Here is a 13730-nt window from a genome sequence, read left to right on the forward strand (position 1 = left end):
CTTGGCTTACCGGGACGGGTTCCAGCTCCGGCCAGGAGAACACGAGAGGTGCCCTCTCACCGCTGTCTCTCATAGCTGAATAGCACTCCGTGGTTGTCAGGCACCACATTTTATTAATCCACTCATGGATCGATGGGCAACCGGGTCGCTTCCACATCTTTGCAATTGTGAATTGTGCCGCCACAGACACCCGAGCGCAGGTGTCTTTCGCATAGAGTGCGGGCCTCGCTCTGCTGAATGCCGCTCGCGACCCACGGGTGAACCTGCTCAGGGTACTTTCTCTTAGGAGCAGCTGTTTGCTCGTTTCTGTCTTCCATTTCGAGAAAGTCTTCCTTCCTGGGTTTGGGAATTTCCTCAGCCTTTCCTCGCCTATTCTGCCAGCTTGAAAATCCTCTCTCTGTTGCCACCCTCACAAATGTATTAGGAAAGTCTTTACGGTGCATTCCTTAGTGAAATGACCTCAATGAACCTCGAATCCAATATCTAATCGCCGATTTTTAGCAAGCCCACACCCCAGGGTGGTCGGGGTCCAATCCACCCCCGGCCAGGCCCAGGCCCCTTGGACTGGGCCACAGGACGACACAGAGTGGGGTCCCGGCCCCCACGGTAGCGGTGCCGGCAGTTCTGCAAGGGCTTGGGGGTTTTCCAGAGGTAGGAGATGGAGGGGACTGATTTCTTCAGCGCCCCCGAAACCACCCCACCGCACCCCACGCATGGCACACGTCCCGAGAGGCGCCCCTACACTCGCTCCCCTCCCCCATGCGCTGTGCCCCAGCCCTGGCCCGGGCGGGCGGATAGGCGGCAGCCCACACGCAGGGCGGGGGCGCAGCTGAAAGGGGTTGTGGGGGAGGGCGGCCCCTGGCTTCAAAGGGCGAGCGCCCGCGCATGCGCAGTCAGCAGCGGCGCGCTGGGGGTGGGGGGCGTGTAGGTGAGGGAGGCGAGGCCAGGAGAGGAGGGGGGCTGGAACGTCTCCACCTTGGCGGGTCCACAAGTGGAGGCGCATCTTGTGTGTGTGTGTGTGTGTGTGCGTGCGTGGACAGCCCCCCACCCCGCCCCACACGGCACCACCGTCCCGAGGAGCCCGCGGGACCCGGCTGGCCAGAGAACTTAACAGGCCCGTCCCGGCCACGCGCGGGTCAGCTTCGGCGCGGGGCCTGGGGCGGGAGGAGGCGCGGGGAAGCGCAGAGAGGCTCGGCTTCTTGAGCGGGGCACGGGCGCCCTCCACCGTCTACGGCCACACCACCCTGAACGCGCCCGATCTCGTCTGATCTCGGAAGCTAAGCAGGGTCGGGCCTGGTTAGTACTTGGATGGGAGACCGCCTGGGAATACCGGGTGCCGTAGGCTTTTTTTTTTTTTTTCTGTTCTGTCCCCCTTCTGGGAGCCCGGCGGCGGCGGCGGCGGCGGGCCCGGGAGTCACCCCCACCCTCAGCCCCCGTCACGGTGCCTGGCGCCCCAGCCTGCTCCGTGGGGCCTCCTCTTGTCCCGAGCAGCGACACCGCCGCCACGCGGCAGCAGGCGTGGCACCTGGACTGTCAGGTCTCAGACCAAAGGTCTGCTCTGTGGGAACCCACACGCTGGAGGAAACCTTGAGAGTCTGGGAGGGGAGGGAGTTCCAGAAGAAGGCCAGGATGTCATTTTGAGGGAGCATGTGACCAGAACTCGTCCCGTTGCTTTTGGGGTTCTATGGGCTACACGCAGGAATCTCTGGTGGTGGCACCGCATGTTGGGGGATCCGGAGTCACACCCAGACCTGCTGGACAGGCCTCATTTTACTCTTCTTTTCGGATTCAGTTTTTTAAAAAATGTCCCTTATCTCTATTATTGCATTTTCTTTTCTCTCTCTTTTCAAGCAGGTTATGGGAGTACAAGTATTAAGGCTGCATGTATTGCCGGTGCCCCCCTCCCCCCTGTTTTCTTATTCATTTGTCTCTCGTGTTTTTCCAGCGTATTGTGGGGGTACCAATGTCAAGGTCAGGTACATCGCCCTTTCCCCGCCTCCCCCCTCGAGTCAGAGCTTGGAGCGTGCCCATCCCCCAGTTGGTGCGCACCCACCCCAGTCCTGATGGATGTGTATGCCCATCCGCTCCCCCCACCGGATGAAGGTGATTCCTCTATGTCCATAAGGTGTCCACCAGTTCGTGCCAATTTGCTGGTGAGCGCGCGCACGTGGTGCTCGCGTGTCCATTCTTGGGATACTTACTTGGCTTACCGGGACGGGTTCCAGCTCCGGCCAGGAGAACACGAGAGGTGCCCTCTCACCGCTGTCTCTCATAGCTGAATAGCACTCCGTGGTTGTCAGGCACCACATTTTATTAATCCACTCATGGATCGATGGGCAACCGGGTCGCTTCCACATCTTTGCAATTGTGAATTGTGCCGCCACAGACACCCGAGCGCAGGTGTCTTTCGCATAGAGTGCGGGCCTCGCTCTGCTGAATGCCGCTCGCGACCCACGGGTGAACCTGCTCAGGGTACTTTCTCTTAGGAGCAGACTCTGATCCGGGCGGGCTACCGGTGTTTCTGTTTGCTCGTTTCTGTCTTCCATTTCGAGAAAGTCTTCCTTCCTGGGTTTGGGAATTTCCTCAGCCTTTCCTCGCCTATTCTGCCAGCTTGAAAATCCTCTCTCTGTTGCCACCCTCACAAATGTATTAGGAAAGTCTTTACGGTGCATTCCTTAGTGAAATGACCTCAATGAACCTCGAATCCAATATCTAATCGCCGATTTTTAGCAAGCCCACACCCCAGGGTGGTCGGGGTCCAATCCACCCCCGGCCAGGCCCAGGCCCCTTGGACTGGGCCACAGGACGACACAGAGTGGGGTCCCGGCCCCCACGGTAGCGGTGCCGGCAGTTCTGCAAGGGCTTGGGGGTTTTCCAGAGGTAGGAGATGGAGGGGACTGATTTCTTCAGCGCCCCCGAAACCACCCCACCGCACCCCACGCATGGCACACGTCCCGAGAGGCGCCCCTACACTCGCTCCCCTCCCCCATGCGCTGTGCCCCAGCCCTGGCCCGGGCGGGCGGATAGGCGGCAGCCCACACGCAGGGCGGGGGCGCAGCTGAAAGGGGTTGTGGGGGAGGGCGGCCCCTGGCTTCAAAGGGCGAGCGCCCGCGCATGCGCAGTCAGCAGCGGCGCGCTGGGGGTGGGGGGCGTGTAGGTGAGGGAGGCGAGGCCAGGAGAGGAGGGGGGCTGGAACGTCTCCACCTTGGCGGGTCCACAAGTGGAGGCGCATCTTGTGTGTGTGTGTGTGTGTGTGTGTGCGTGCGTGGACAGCCCCCCACCCCGCCCCACACGGCACCACCGTCCCGAGGAGCCCGCGGGACCCGGCTGGCCAGAGAACTTAACAGGCCCGTCCCGGCCACGCGCGGGTCAGCTTCGGCGCGGGGCCTGGGGCGGGAGGAGGCGCGGGGAAGCGCAGAGAGGCTCGGCTTCTTGAGCGGGGCACGGGCGCCCTCCACCGTCTACGGCCACACCACCCTGAACGCGCCCGATGATCTCGTCTGATCTCGGAAGCTAAGCAGGGTCGGGCCTGGTTAGTACTTGGATGGGAGACCGCCTGGGAATACCGGGTGCCGTAGGCTTTTTTTTTTTTTTCTGTTCTGTCCCCCTTCTGGGAGCCCGGCGGCGGCGGCGGCGGCGGGCCCGGGAGTCACCCCCACCCTCAGCCCCCGTCACGGTGCCTGGCGCCCCAGCCTGCTCCGTGGGGCCTCCTCTTGTCCCGAGCAGCGACACCGCCGCCACGCGGCAGCAGGCGTGGCACCTGGACTGTCAGGTCTCAGACCAAAGGTCTGCTCTGTGGGAACCCACACGCTGGAGGAAACCTTGAGAGTCTGGGAGGGGAGGGAGTTCCAGAAGAAGGCCAGGATGTCATTTTGAGGGAGCATGTGACCGGAACTCGTCCCGTTGCTTTTGGGGTTCTATGGGCTACACGCAGGAATCTCTGGTGGTGGCACCGCATGTTGGGGGATCCGGAGTCACACCCAGACCTGCTGGACAGGCCTCATTTTACTCTTCTTTTCGGATTCAGTTTTTTAAAAAATGTCCCTTATCTCTATTATTGCATTTTCTTTTCTCTCTCTTTTCAAGCAGGTTATGGGAGTACAAGTATTAAGGCTGCATGTATTGCCGGTGCCCCCCTCCCCCCTGTTTTCTTATTCATTTGTCTCTCGTGTTTTTCCAGCGTATTGTGGGGGTACCAATGTCAAGGTCAGGTACATCGCCCTTTCCCCGCCTCCCCCCTCGAGTCAGAGCTTGGAGCGTGCCCATCCCCCAGTTGGTGCGCACCCACCCCAGTCCTGATGGATGTGTATGCCCATCCGCTCCCCCCACCGGATGAAGGTGATTCCTCTATGTCCATAAGGTGTCCACCAGTTCGTGCCAATTTGCTGGTGAGCGCGCGCACGTGGTGCTCGCGTGTCCATTCTTGGGATACTTACTTGGCTTACCGGGACGGGTTCCAGCTCCGGCCAGGAGAACACGAGAGGTGCCCTCTCACCGCTGTCTCTCATAGCTGAATAGCACTCCGTGGTTGTCAGGCACCACATTTTATTAATCCACTCATGGATCGATGGGCAACCGGGTCGCTTCCACATCTTTGCAATTGTGAATTGTGCCGCCACAGACACCCGAGCGCAGGTGTCTTTCGCATAGAGTGCGGGCCTCGCTCTGCTGAATGCCGCTCGCGACCCACGGGTGAACCTGCTCAGGGTACTTTCTCTTAGGAGCAGACTCTGATCCGGGCGGGCTACCGGTGTTTCTGTTTGCTCGTTTCTGTCTTCCATTTCGAGAAAGTCTTCCTTCCTGGGTTTGGGAATTTCCTCAGCCTTTCCTCGCCTATTCTGCCAGCTTGAAAATCCTCTCTCTGTTGCCACCCTCACAAATGTATTAGGAAAGTCTTTACGGTGCATTCCTTAGTGAAATGACCTCAATGAACCTCGAATCCAATATCTAATCGCCGATTTTTAGCAAGCCCACACCCCAGGGTGGTCGGGGTCCAATCCACCCCCGGCCAGGCCCAGGCCCCTTGGACTGGGCCACAGGACGACACAGAGTGGGGTCCCGGCCCCCACGGTAGCGGTGCCGGCAGTTCTGCAAGGGCTTGGGGGTTTTCCAGAGGTAGGAGATGGAGGGGACTGATTTCTTCAGCGCCCCCGAAACCACCCCACCGCACCCCACGCATGGCACACGTCCCGAGAGGCGCCCCTACACTCGCTCCCCTCCCCCATGCGCTGTGCCCCAGCCCTGGCCCGGGCGGGCGGATAGGCGGCAGCCCACACGCAGGGCGGGGGCGCAGCTGAAAGGGGTTGTGGGGGAGGGCGGCCCCTGGCTTCAAAGGGCGAGCGCCCGCGCATGCGCAGTCAGCAGCGGCGCGCTGGGGGTGGGGGGCGTGTAGGTGAGGGAGGCGAGGCCAGGAGAGGAGGGGGGCTGGAACGTCTCCACCTTGGCGGGTCCACAAGTGGAGGCGCATCTTGTGTGTGTGTGTGTGTGTGTGTGTGCGTGCGTGGACAGCCCCCCACCCCGCCCCACACGGCACCACCGTCCCGAGGAGCCCGCGGGACCCGGCTGGCCAGAGAACTTAACAGGCCCGTCCCGGCCACGCGCGGGTCAGCTTCGGCGCGGGGCCTGGGGCGGGAGGAGGCGCGGGGAAGCGCAGAGAGGCTCGGCTTCTTGAGCGGGGCACGGGCGCCCTCCACCGTCTACGGCCACACCACCCTGAACGCGCCCGATCTCGTCTGATCTCGGAAGCTAAGCAGGGTCGGGCCTGGTTAGTACTTGGATGGGAGACCGCCTGGGAATACCGGGTGCCGTAGGCTTTTTTTTTTTTTTCTGTTCTGTCCCCCTTCTGGGAGCCCGGCGGCGGCGGCGGCGGCGGCGGGCCCGGGAGTCACCCCCACCCTCAGCCCCCGTCACGGTGCCTGGCGCCCCAGCCTGCTCCGTGGGGCCTCCTCTTGTCCCGAGCAGCGACACCGCCGCCACGCGGCAGCAGGCGTGGCACCTGGACTGTCAGGTCTCAGACCAAAGGTCTGCTCTGTGGGAACCCACACGCTGGAGGAAACCTTGAGAGTCTGGGAGGGGAGGGAGTTCCAGAAGAAGGCCAGGATGTCATTTTGAGGGAGCATGTGACCGGAACTCGTCCCGTTGCTTTTGGGGTTCTATGGGCTACACGCAGGAATCTCTGGTGGTGGCACCGCATGTTGGGGGATCCGGAGTCACACCCAGACCTGCTGGACAGGCCTCATTTTACTCTTCTTTTCGGATTCAGTTTTTTAAAAAATGTCCCTTATCTCTATTATTGCATTTTCTTTTCTCTCTCTTTTCAAGCAGGTTATGGGAGTACAAGTATTAAGGCTGCATGTATTGCCGGTGCCCCCCTCCCCCCTGTTTTCTTATTCATTTGTCTCTCGTGTTTTTCCAGCGTATTGTGGGGGTACCAATGTCAAGGTCAGGTACATCGCCCTTTCCCCGCCTCCCCCCTCGAGTCAGAGCTTGGAGCGTGCCCATCCCCCAGTTGGTGCGCACCCACCCCAGTCCTGATGGATGTGTATGCCCATCCGCTCCCCCCACCGGATGAAGGTGATTCCTCTATGTCCATAAGGTGTCCACCAGTTCGTGCCAATTTGCTGGTGAGCGCGCGCACGTGGTGCTCGCGTGTCCATTCTTGGGATACTTACTTGGCTTACCGGGACGGGTTCCAGCTCCGGCCAGGAGAACACGAGAGGTGCCCTCTCACCGCTGTCTCTCATAGCTGAATAGCACTCCGTGGTTGTCAGGCACCACATTTTATTAATCCACTCATGGATCGATGGGCAACCGGGTCGCTTCCACATCTTTGCAATTGTGAATTGTGCCGCCACAGACACCCGAGCGCAGGTGTCTTTCGCATAGAGTGCGGGCCTCGCTCTGCTGAATGCCGCTCGCGACCCACGGGTGAACCTGCTCAGGGTACTTTCTCTTAGGAGCAGACTCTGATCCGGGCGGGCTACCGGTGTTTCTGTTTGCTCGTTTCTGTCTTCCATTTCGAGAAAGTCTTCCTTCCTGGGTTTGGGAATTTCCTCAGCCTTTCCTCGCCTATTCTGCCAGCTTGAAAATCCTCTCTCTGTTGCCACCCTCACAAATGTATTAGGAAAGTCTTTACGGTGCATTCCTTAGTGAAATGACCTCAATGAACCTCGAATCCAATATCTAATCGCCGCCGATTTTTAGCAAGCCCACACCCCAGGGTGGTCGGGGTCCAATCCACCCCCGGCCAGGCCCAGGCCCCTTGGACTGGGCCACAGGACGACACAGAGTGGGGTCCCGGCCCCCACGGTAGCGGTGCCGGCAGTTCTGCAAGGGCTTGGGGGTTTTCCAGAGGTAGGAGATGGAGGGGACTGATTTCTTCAGCGCCCCCGAAACCACCCCACCGCACCCCACGCATGGCACACGTCCCGAGAGGCGCCCCTACACTCGCTCCCCTCCCCCATGCGCTGTGCCCCAGCCCTGGCCCGGGCGGGCGGATAGGCGGCAGCCCACACGCAGGGCGGGGGCGCAGCTGAAAGGGGTTGTGGGGGAGGGCGGCCCCTGGCTTCAAAGGGCGAGCGCCCGCGCATGCGCAGTCAGCAGCGGCGCGCTGGGGGTGGGGGGCGTGTAGGTGAGGGAGGCGAGGCCAGGAGAGGAGGGGGGCTGGAACGTCTCCACCTTGGCGGGTCCACAAGTGGAGGCGCATCTTGTGTGTGTGTGTGTGTGTGTGTGCGTGCGTGGACAGCCCCCCACCCCGCCCCACACGGCACCACCGTCCCGAGGAGCCCGCGGGACCCGGCTGGCCAGAGAACTTAACAGGCCCGTCCCGGCCACGCGCGGGTCAGCTTCGGCGCGGGGCCTGGGGCGGGAGGAGGCGCGGGGAAGCGCAGAGAGGCTCGGCTTCTTGAGCGGGGCACGGGCGCCCTCCACCGTCTACGGCCACACCACCCTGAACGCGCCCGATCTCGTCTGATCTCGGAAGCTAAGCAGGGTCGGGCCTGGTTAGTACTTGGATGGGAGACCGCCTGGGAATACCGGGTGCCGTAGGCTTTTTTTTTTTTTTCTGTTCTGTCCCCCTTCTGGGAGCCCGGCGGCGGCGGCGGCGGCGGGCCCGGGAGTCACCCCCACCCTCAGCCCCCGTCACGGTGCCTGGCGCCCCAGCCTGCTCCGTGGGGCCTCCTCTTGTCCCGAGCAGCGACACCGCCGCCACGCGGCAGCAGGCGTGGCACCTGGACTGTCAGGTCTCAGACCAAAGGTCTGCTCTGTGGGAACCCACACGCTGGAGGAAACCTTGAGAGTCTGGGAGGGGAGGGAGTTCCAGAAGAAGGCCAGGATGTCATTTTGAGGGAGCATGTGACCGGAACTCGTCCCGTTGCTTTTGGGGTTCTATGGGCTACACGCAGGAATCTCTGGTGGTGGCACCGCATGTTGGGGGATCCGGAGTCACACCCAGACCTGCTGGACAGGCCTCATTTTACTCTTCTTTTCGGATTCAGTTTTTTAAAAAATGTCCCTTATCTCTATTATTGCATTTTCTTTTCTCTCTCTTTTCAAGCAGGTTATGGGAGTACAAGTATTAAGGCTGCATGTATTGCCGGTGCCCCCCTCCCCCCTGTTTTCTTATTCATTTGTCTCTCGTGTTTTTCCAGCGTATTGTGGGGGTACCAATGTCAAGGTCAGGTACATCGCCCTTTCCCCGCCTCCCCCCTCGAGTCAGAGCTTGGAGCGTGCCCATCCCCCAGTTGGTGCGCACCCACCCCAGTCCTGATGGATGTGTATGCCCATCCGCTCCCCCCACCGGATGAAGGTGATTCCTCTATGTCCATAAGGTGTCCACCAGTTCGTGCCAATTTGCTGGTGAGCGCGCGCACGTGGTGCTCGCGTGTCCATTCTTGGGATACTTACTTGGCTTACCGGGACGGGTTCCAGCTCCGGCCAGGAGAACACGAGAGGTGCCCTCTCACCGCTGTCTCTCATAGCTGAATAGCACTCCGTGGTTGTCAGGCACCACATTTTATTAATCCACTCATGGATCGATGGGCAACCGGGTCGCTTCCACATCTTTGCAATTGTGAATTGTGCCGCCACAGACACCCGAGCGCAGGTGTCTTTCGCATAGAGTGCGGGCCTCGCTCTGCTGAATGCCGCTCGCGACCCACGGGTGAACCTGCTCAGGGTACTTTCTCTTAGGAGCAGACTCTGATCCGGGCGGGCTACCGGTGTTTCTGTTTGCTCGTTTCTGTCTTCCATTTCGAGAAAGTCTTCCTTCCTGGGTTTGGGAATTTCCTCAGCCTTTCCTCGCCTATTCTGCCAGCTTGAAAATCCTCTCTCTGTTGCCACCCTCACAAATGTATTAGGAAAGTCTTTACGGTGCATTCCTTAGTGAAATGACCTCAATGAACCTCGAATCCAATATCTAATCGCCGATTTTTAGCAAGCCCACACCCCAGGGTGGTCGGGGTCCAATCCACCCCCGGCCAGGCCCAGGCCCCTTGGACTGGGCCACAGGACGACACAGAGTGGGGTCCCGGCCCCCACGGTAGCGGTGCCGGCAGTTCTGCAAGGGCTTGGGGGTTTTCCAGAGGTAGGAGATGGAGGGGACTGATTTCTTCAGCGCCCCCGAAACCACCCCACCGCACCCCACGCATGGCACACGTCCCGAGAGGCGCCCCTACACTCGCTCCCCTCCCCCATGCGCTGTGCCCCAGCCCTGGCCCGGGCGGGCGGATAGGCGGCAGCCCACACGCAGGGCGGGGGCGCAGCTGAAAGGGGTTGTGGGGGAGGGCGGCCCCTGGCTTCAAAGGGCGAGCGCCCGCGCATGCGCAGTCAGCAGCGGCGCGCTGGGGGTGGGGGGCGTGTAGGTGAGGGAGGCGAGGCCAGGAGAGGAGGGGGGCTGGAACGTCTCCACCTTGGCGGGTCCACAAGTGGAGGCGCATCTTGTGTGTGTGTGTGTGTGTGTGTGCGTGCGTGGACAGCCCCCCACCCCGCCCCACACGGCACCACCGTCCCGAGGAGCCCGCGGGACCCGGCTGGCCAGAGAACTTAACAGGCCCGTCCCGGCCACGCGCGGGTCAGCTTCGGCGCGGGGCCTGGGGCGGGAGGAGGCGCGGGGAAGCGCAGAGAGGCTCGGCTTCTTGAGCGGGGCACGGGCGCCCTCCACCGTCTACGGCCACACCACCCTGAACGCGCCCGATCTCGTCTGATCTCGGAAGCTAAGCAGGGTCGGGCCTGGTTAGTACTTGGATGGGAGACCGCCTGGGAATACCGGGTGCCGTAGGCTTTTTTTTTTTTTTCTGTTCTGTCCCCCTTCTGGGAGCCCGGCGGCGGCGGCGGCGGCGGCGGGCCCGGGAGTCACCCCCACCCTCAGCCCCCGTCACGGTGCCTGGCGCCCCAGCCTGCTCCGTGGGGCCTCCTCTTGTCCCGAGCAGCGACACCGCCGCCACGCGGCAGCAGGCGTGGCACCTGGACTGTCAGGTCTCAGACCAAAGGTCTGCTCTGTGGGAACCCACACGCTGGAGGAAACCTTGAGAGTCTGGGAGGGGAGGGAGTTCCAGAAGAAGGCCAGGATGTCATTTTGAGGGAGCATGTGACCAGAACTCGTCCCGTTGCTTTTGGGGTTCTATGGGCTACACGCAGGAATCTCTGGTGGTGGCACCGCATGTTGGGGGATCCGGAGTCACACCCAGACCTGCTGGACAGGCCTCATTTTACTCTTCTTTTCGGATTCAGTTTTTTAAAAAATGTCCCTTATCTCTATTATTGCATTTTCTTTTCTCTCTCTTTTCAAGCAGGTTATGGGAGTACAAGTATTAAGGCTGCATGTATTGCCGGTGCCCCCCTCCCCCCTGTTTTCTTATTCATTTGTCTCTCGTGTTTTTCCAGCGTATTGTGGGGGTACCAATGTCAAGGTCAGGTACATCGCCCTTTCCCCGCCTCCCCCCTCGAGTCAGAGCTTGGAGCGTGCCCATCCCCCAGTTGGTGCGCACCCACCCCAGTCCTGATGGATGTGTATGCCCATCCGCTCCCCCCACCGGATGAAGGTGATTCCTCTATGTCCATAAGGTGTCCACCAGTTCGTGCCAATTTGCTGGTGAGCGCGCGCACGTGGTGCTCGCGTGTCCATTCTTGGGATACTTACTTGGCTTACCGGGACGGGTTCCAGCTCCGGCCAGGAGAACACGAGAGGTGCCCTCTCACCGCTGTCTCTCATAGCTGAATAGCACTCCGTGGTTGTCAGGCACCACATTTTATTAATCCACTCATGGATCGATGGGCAACCGGGTCGCTTCCACATCTTTGCAATTGTGAATTGTGCCGCCACAGACACCCGAGCGCAGGTGTCTTTCGCATAGAGTGCGGGCCTCGCTCTGCTGAATGCCGCTCGCGACCCACGGGTGAACCTGCTCAGGGTACTTTCTCTTAGGAGCAGACTCTGATCCGGGCGGGCTACCGGTGTTTCTGTTTGCTCGTTTCTGTCTTCCATTTCGAGAAAGTCTTCCTTCCTGGGTTTGGGAATTTCCTCAGCCTTTCCTCGCCTATTCTGCCAGCTTGAAAATCCTCTCTCTGTTGCCACCCTCACAAATGTATTAGGAAAGTCTTTACGGTGCATTCCTTAGTGAAATGACCTCAATGAACCTCGAATCCAATATCTAATCGCCGATTTTTAGCAAGCCCACACCCCAGGGTGGTCGGGGTCCAATCCACCCCCGGCCAGGCCCAGGCCCCTTGGACTGGGCCACAGGACGACACAGAGTGGGGTCCCGGCCCCCACGGTAGCGGTGCCGGCAGTTCTGCAAGGGCTTGGGGGTTTTCCAGAGGTAGGAGATGGAGGGGACTGATTTCTTCAGCGCCCCCGAAACCACCCCACCGCACCCCACGCATGGCACACGTCCCGAGAGGCGCCCCTACACTCGCTCCCCTCCCCCATGCGCTGTGCCCCAGCCCTGGCCCGGGCGGGCGGATAGGCGGCAGCCCACACGCAGGGCGGGGGCGCAGCTGAAAGGGGTTGTGGGGGAGGGCGGCCCCTGGCTTCAAAGGGCGAGCGCCCGCGCATGCGCAGTCAGCAGCGGCGCGCTGGGGGTGGGGGGCGTGTAGGTGAGGGAGGCGAGGCCAGGAGAGGAGGGGGGCTGGAACGTCTCCACCTTGGCGGGTCCACAAGTGGAGGCGCATCTTGTGTGTGTGTGTGTGTGTGTGTGCGTGCGTGGACAGCCCCCCACCCCGCCCCACACGGCACCACCGTCCCGAGGAGCCCGCGGGACCCGGCTGGCCAGAGAACTTAACAGGCCCGTCCCGGCCACGCGCGGGTCAGCTTCGGCGCGGGGCCTGGGGCGGGAGGAGGCGCGGGGAAGCGCAGAGAGGCTCGGCTTCTTGAGCGGGGCACGGGCGCCCTCCACCGTCTACGGCCACACCACCCTGAACGCGCCCGATCTCGTCTGATCTCGGAAGCTAAGCAGGGTCGGGCCTGGTTAGTACTTGGATGGGAGACCGCCTGGGAATACCGGGTGCCGTAGGCTTTTTTTTTTTTTTCTGTTCTGTCCCCCTTCTGGGAGCCCGGCGGCGGCGGCGGCGGCGGGCCCGGGAGTCACCCCCACCCTCAGCCCCCGTCACGGTGCCTGGCGCCCCAGCCTGCTCCGTGGGGCCTCCTCTTGTCCCGAGCAGCGACACCGCCGCCACGCGGCAGCAGGCGTGGCACCTGGACTGTCAGGTCTCAGACCAAAGGTCTGCTCTGTGGGAACCCACACGCTGGAGGAAACCTTGAGAGTCTGGGAGGGGAGGGAGTTCCAGAAGAAGGCCAGGATGTCATTTTGAGGGAGCATGTGACCAGAACTCGTCCCGTTGCTTTTGGGGTTCTATGGGCTACACGCAGGAATCTCTGGTGGTGGCACCGCATGTTGGGGGATCCGGAGTCACACCCAGACCTGCTGGACAGGCCTCATTTTACTCTTCTTTTCGGATTCAGTTTTTTAAAAAATGTCCCTTATCTCTATTATTGCATTTTCTTTTCTCTCTCTTTTCAAGCAGGTTATGGGAGTACAAGTATTAAGGCTGCATGTATTGCCGGTGCCCCCCTCCCCCCTGTTTTCTTATTCATTTGTCTCTCGTGTTTTTCCAGCGTATTGTGGGGGTACCAATGTCAAGGTCAGGTACATCGCCCTTTCCCCGCCTCCCCCCTCGAGTCAGAGCTTGGAGCGTGCCCATCCCCCAGTTGGTGCGCACCCACCCCAGTCCTGATGGATGTGTATGCCCATCCGCTCCCCCCACCGGATGAAGGTGATTCCTCTATGTCCATAAGGTGTCCACCAGTTCGTGCCAATTTGCTGGTGAGCGCGCGCACGTGGTGCTCGCGTGTCCATTCTTGGGATACTTACTTGGCTTACCGGGACGGGTTCCAGCTCCGGCCAGGAGAACACGAGAGGTGCCCTCTCACCGCTGTCTCTCATAGCTGAATAGCACTCCGTGGTTGTCAGGCACCACATTTTATTAATCCACTCATGGATCGATGGGCAACCGGGTCGCTTCCACATCTTTGCAATTGTGAATTGTGCCGCCACAGACACCCGAGCGCAGGTGTCTTTCGCATAGAGTGCGGGCCTCGCTCTGCTGAATGCCGCTCGCGACCCACGGGTGAACCTGCTCAGGGTACTTTCTCTTAGGAGCAGACTCTGATCCGGGCGGGCTACCGGTGTTTCTGTTTGCTCGTTTCTGTCTTCCATTTCGAGAAAGTCTTCCTT

General features: G+C 61.0%; 6 non-coding genes across 6 annotated transcripts; all 6 read left to right on the forward strand.

Moving 5' to 3' along the window:
- Nucleotides 1–1226: 1226 nt before the first annotated feature.
- LOC142869397 (5S ribosomal RNA) lies at nucleotides 1227–1345 on the forward strand. The gene has a single exon (XR_012918026.1). It is a non-coding gene; the product is annotated as a 5S ribosomal RNA (ribosomal RNA).
- A 2114-nt stretch (nucleotides 1346–3459) lies between these two features.
- LOC142869414 (5S ribosomal RNA) lies at nucleotides 3460–3581 on the forward strand. Its single transcript, XR_012918042.1, has one exon. It is a non-coding gene; the product is annotated as a 5S ribosomal RNA (ribosomal RNA).
- Nucleotides 3582–5694: 2113 nt separating this feature from the next.
- On the forward strand, nucleotides 5695–5813 carry LOC142869398 (5S ribosomal RNA). Its single transcript, XR_012918027.1, has one exon. It is a non-coding gene; the product is annotated as a 5S ribosomal RNA (ribosomal RNA).
- A 2117-nt stretch (nucleotides 5814–7930) lies between these two features.
- LOC142869399 (5S ribosomal RNA) lies at nucleotides 7931–8049 on the forward strand. Its single transcript, XR_012918028.1, has one exon. It is a non-coding gene; the product is annotated as a 5S ribosomal RNA (ribosomal RNA).
- A 2111-nt stretch (nucleotides 8050–10160) lies between these two features.
- LOC142869401 (5S ribosomal RNA) lies at nucleotides 10161–10279 on the forward strand. Its single transcript, XR_012918029.1, has one exon. It is a non-coding gene; the product is annotated as a 5S ribosomal RNA (ribosomal RNA).
- A 2114-nt stretch (nucleotides 10280–12393) lies between these two features.
- On the forward strand, nucleotides 12394–12512 carry LOC142869402 (5S ribosomal RNA). Its single transcript, XR_012918030.1, has one exon. It is a non-coding gene; the product is annotated as a 5S ribosomal RNA (ribosomal RNA).
- The last annotated feature ends 1218 nt before the right edge of the window (nucleotides 12513–13730 follow it).

The sequence above is a fragment of the Microcebus murinus genome, unplaced genomic scaffold, assembly GCF_040939455.1.
Source record: "Microcebus murinus isolate Inina unplaced genomic scaffold, M.murinus_Inina_mat1.0 scaf075_hap2_Mmur4.0, whole genome shotgun sequence".
Lineage (NCBI taxonomy): Eukaryota > Metazoa > Chordata > Mammalia > Primates > Cheirogaleidae > Microcebus > Microcebus murinus.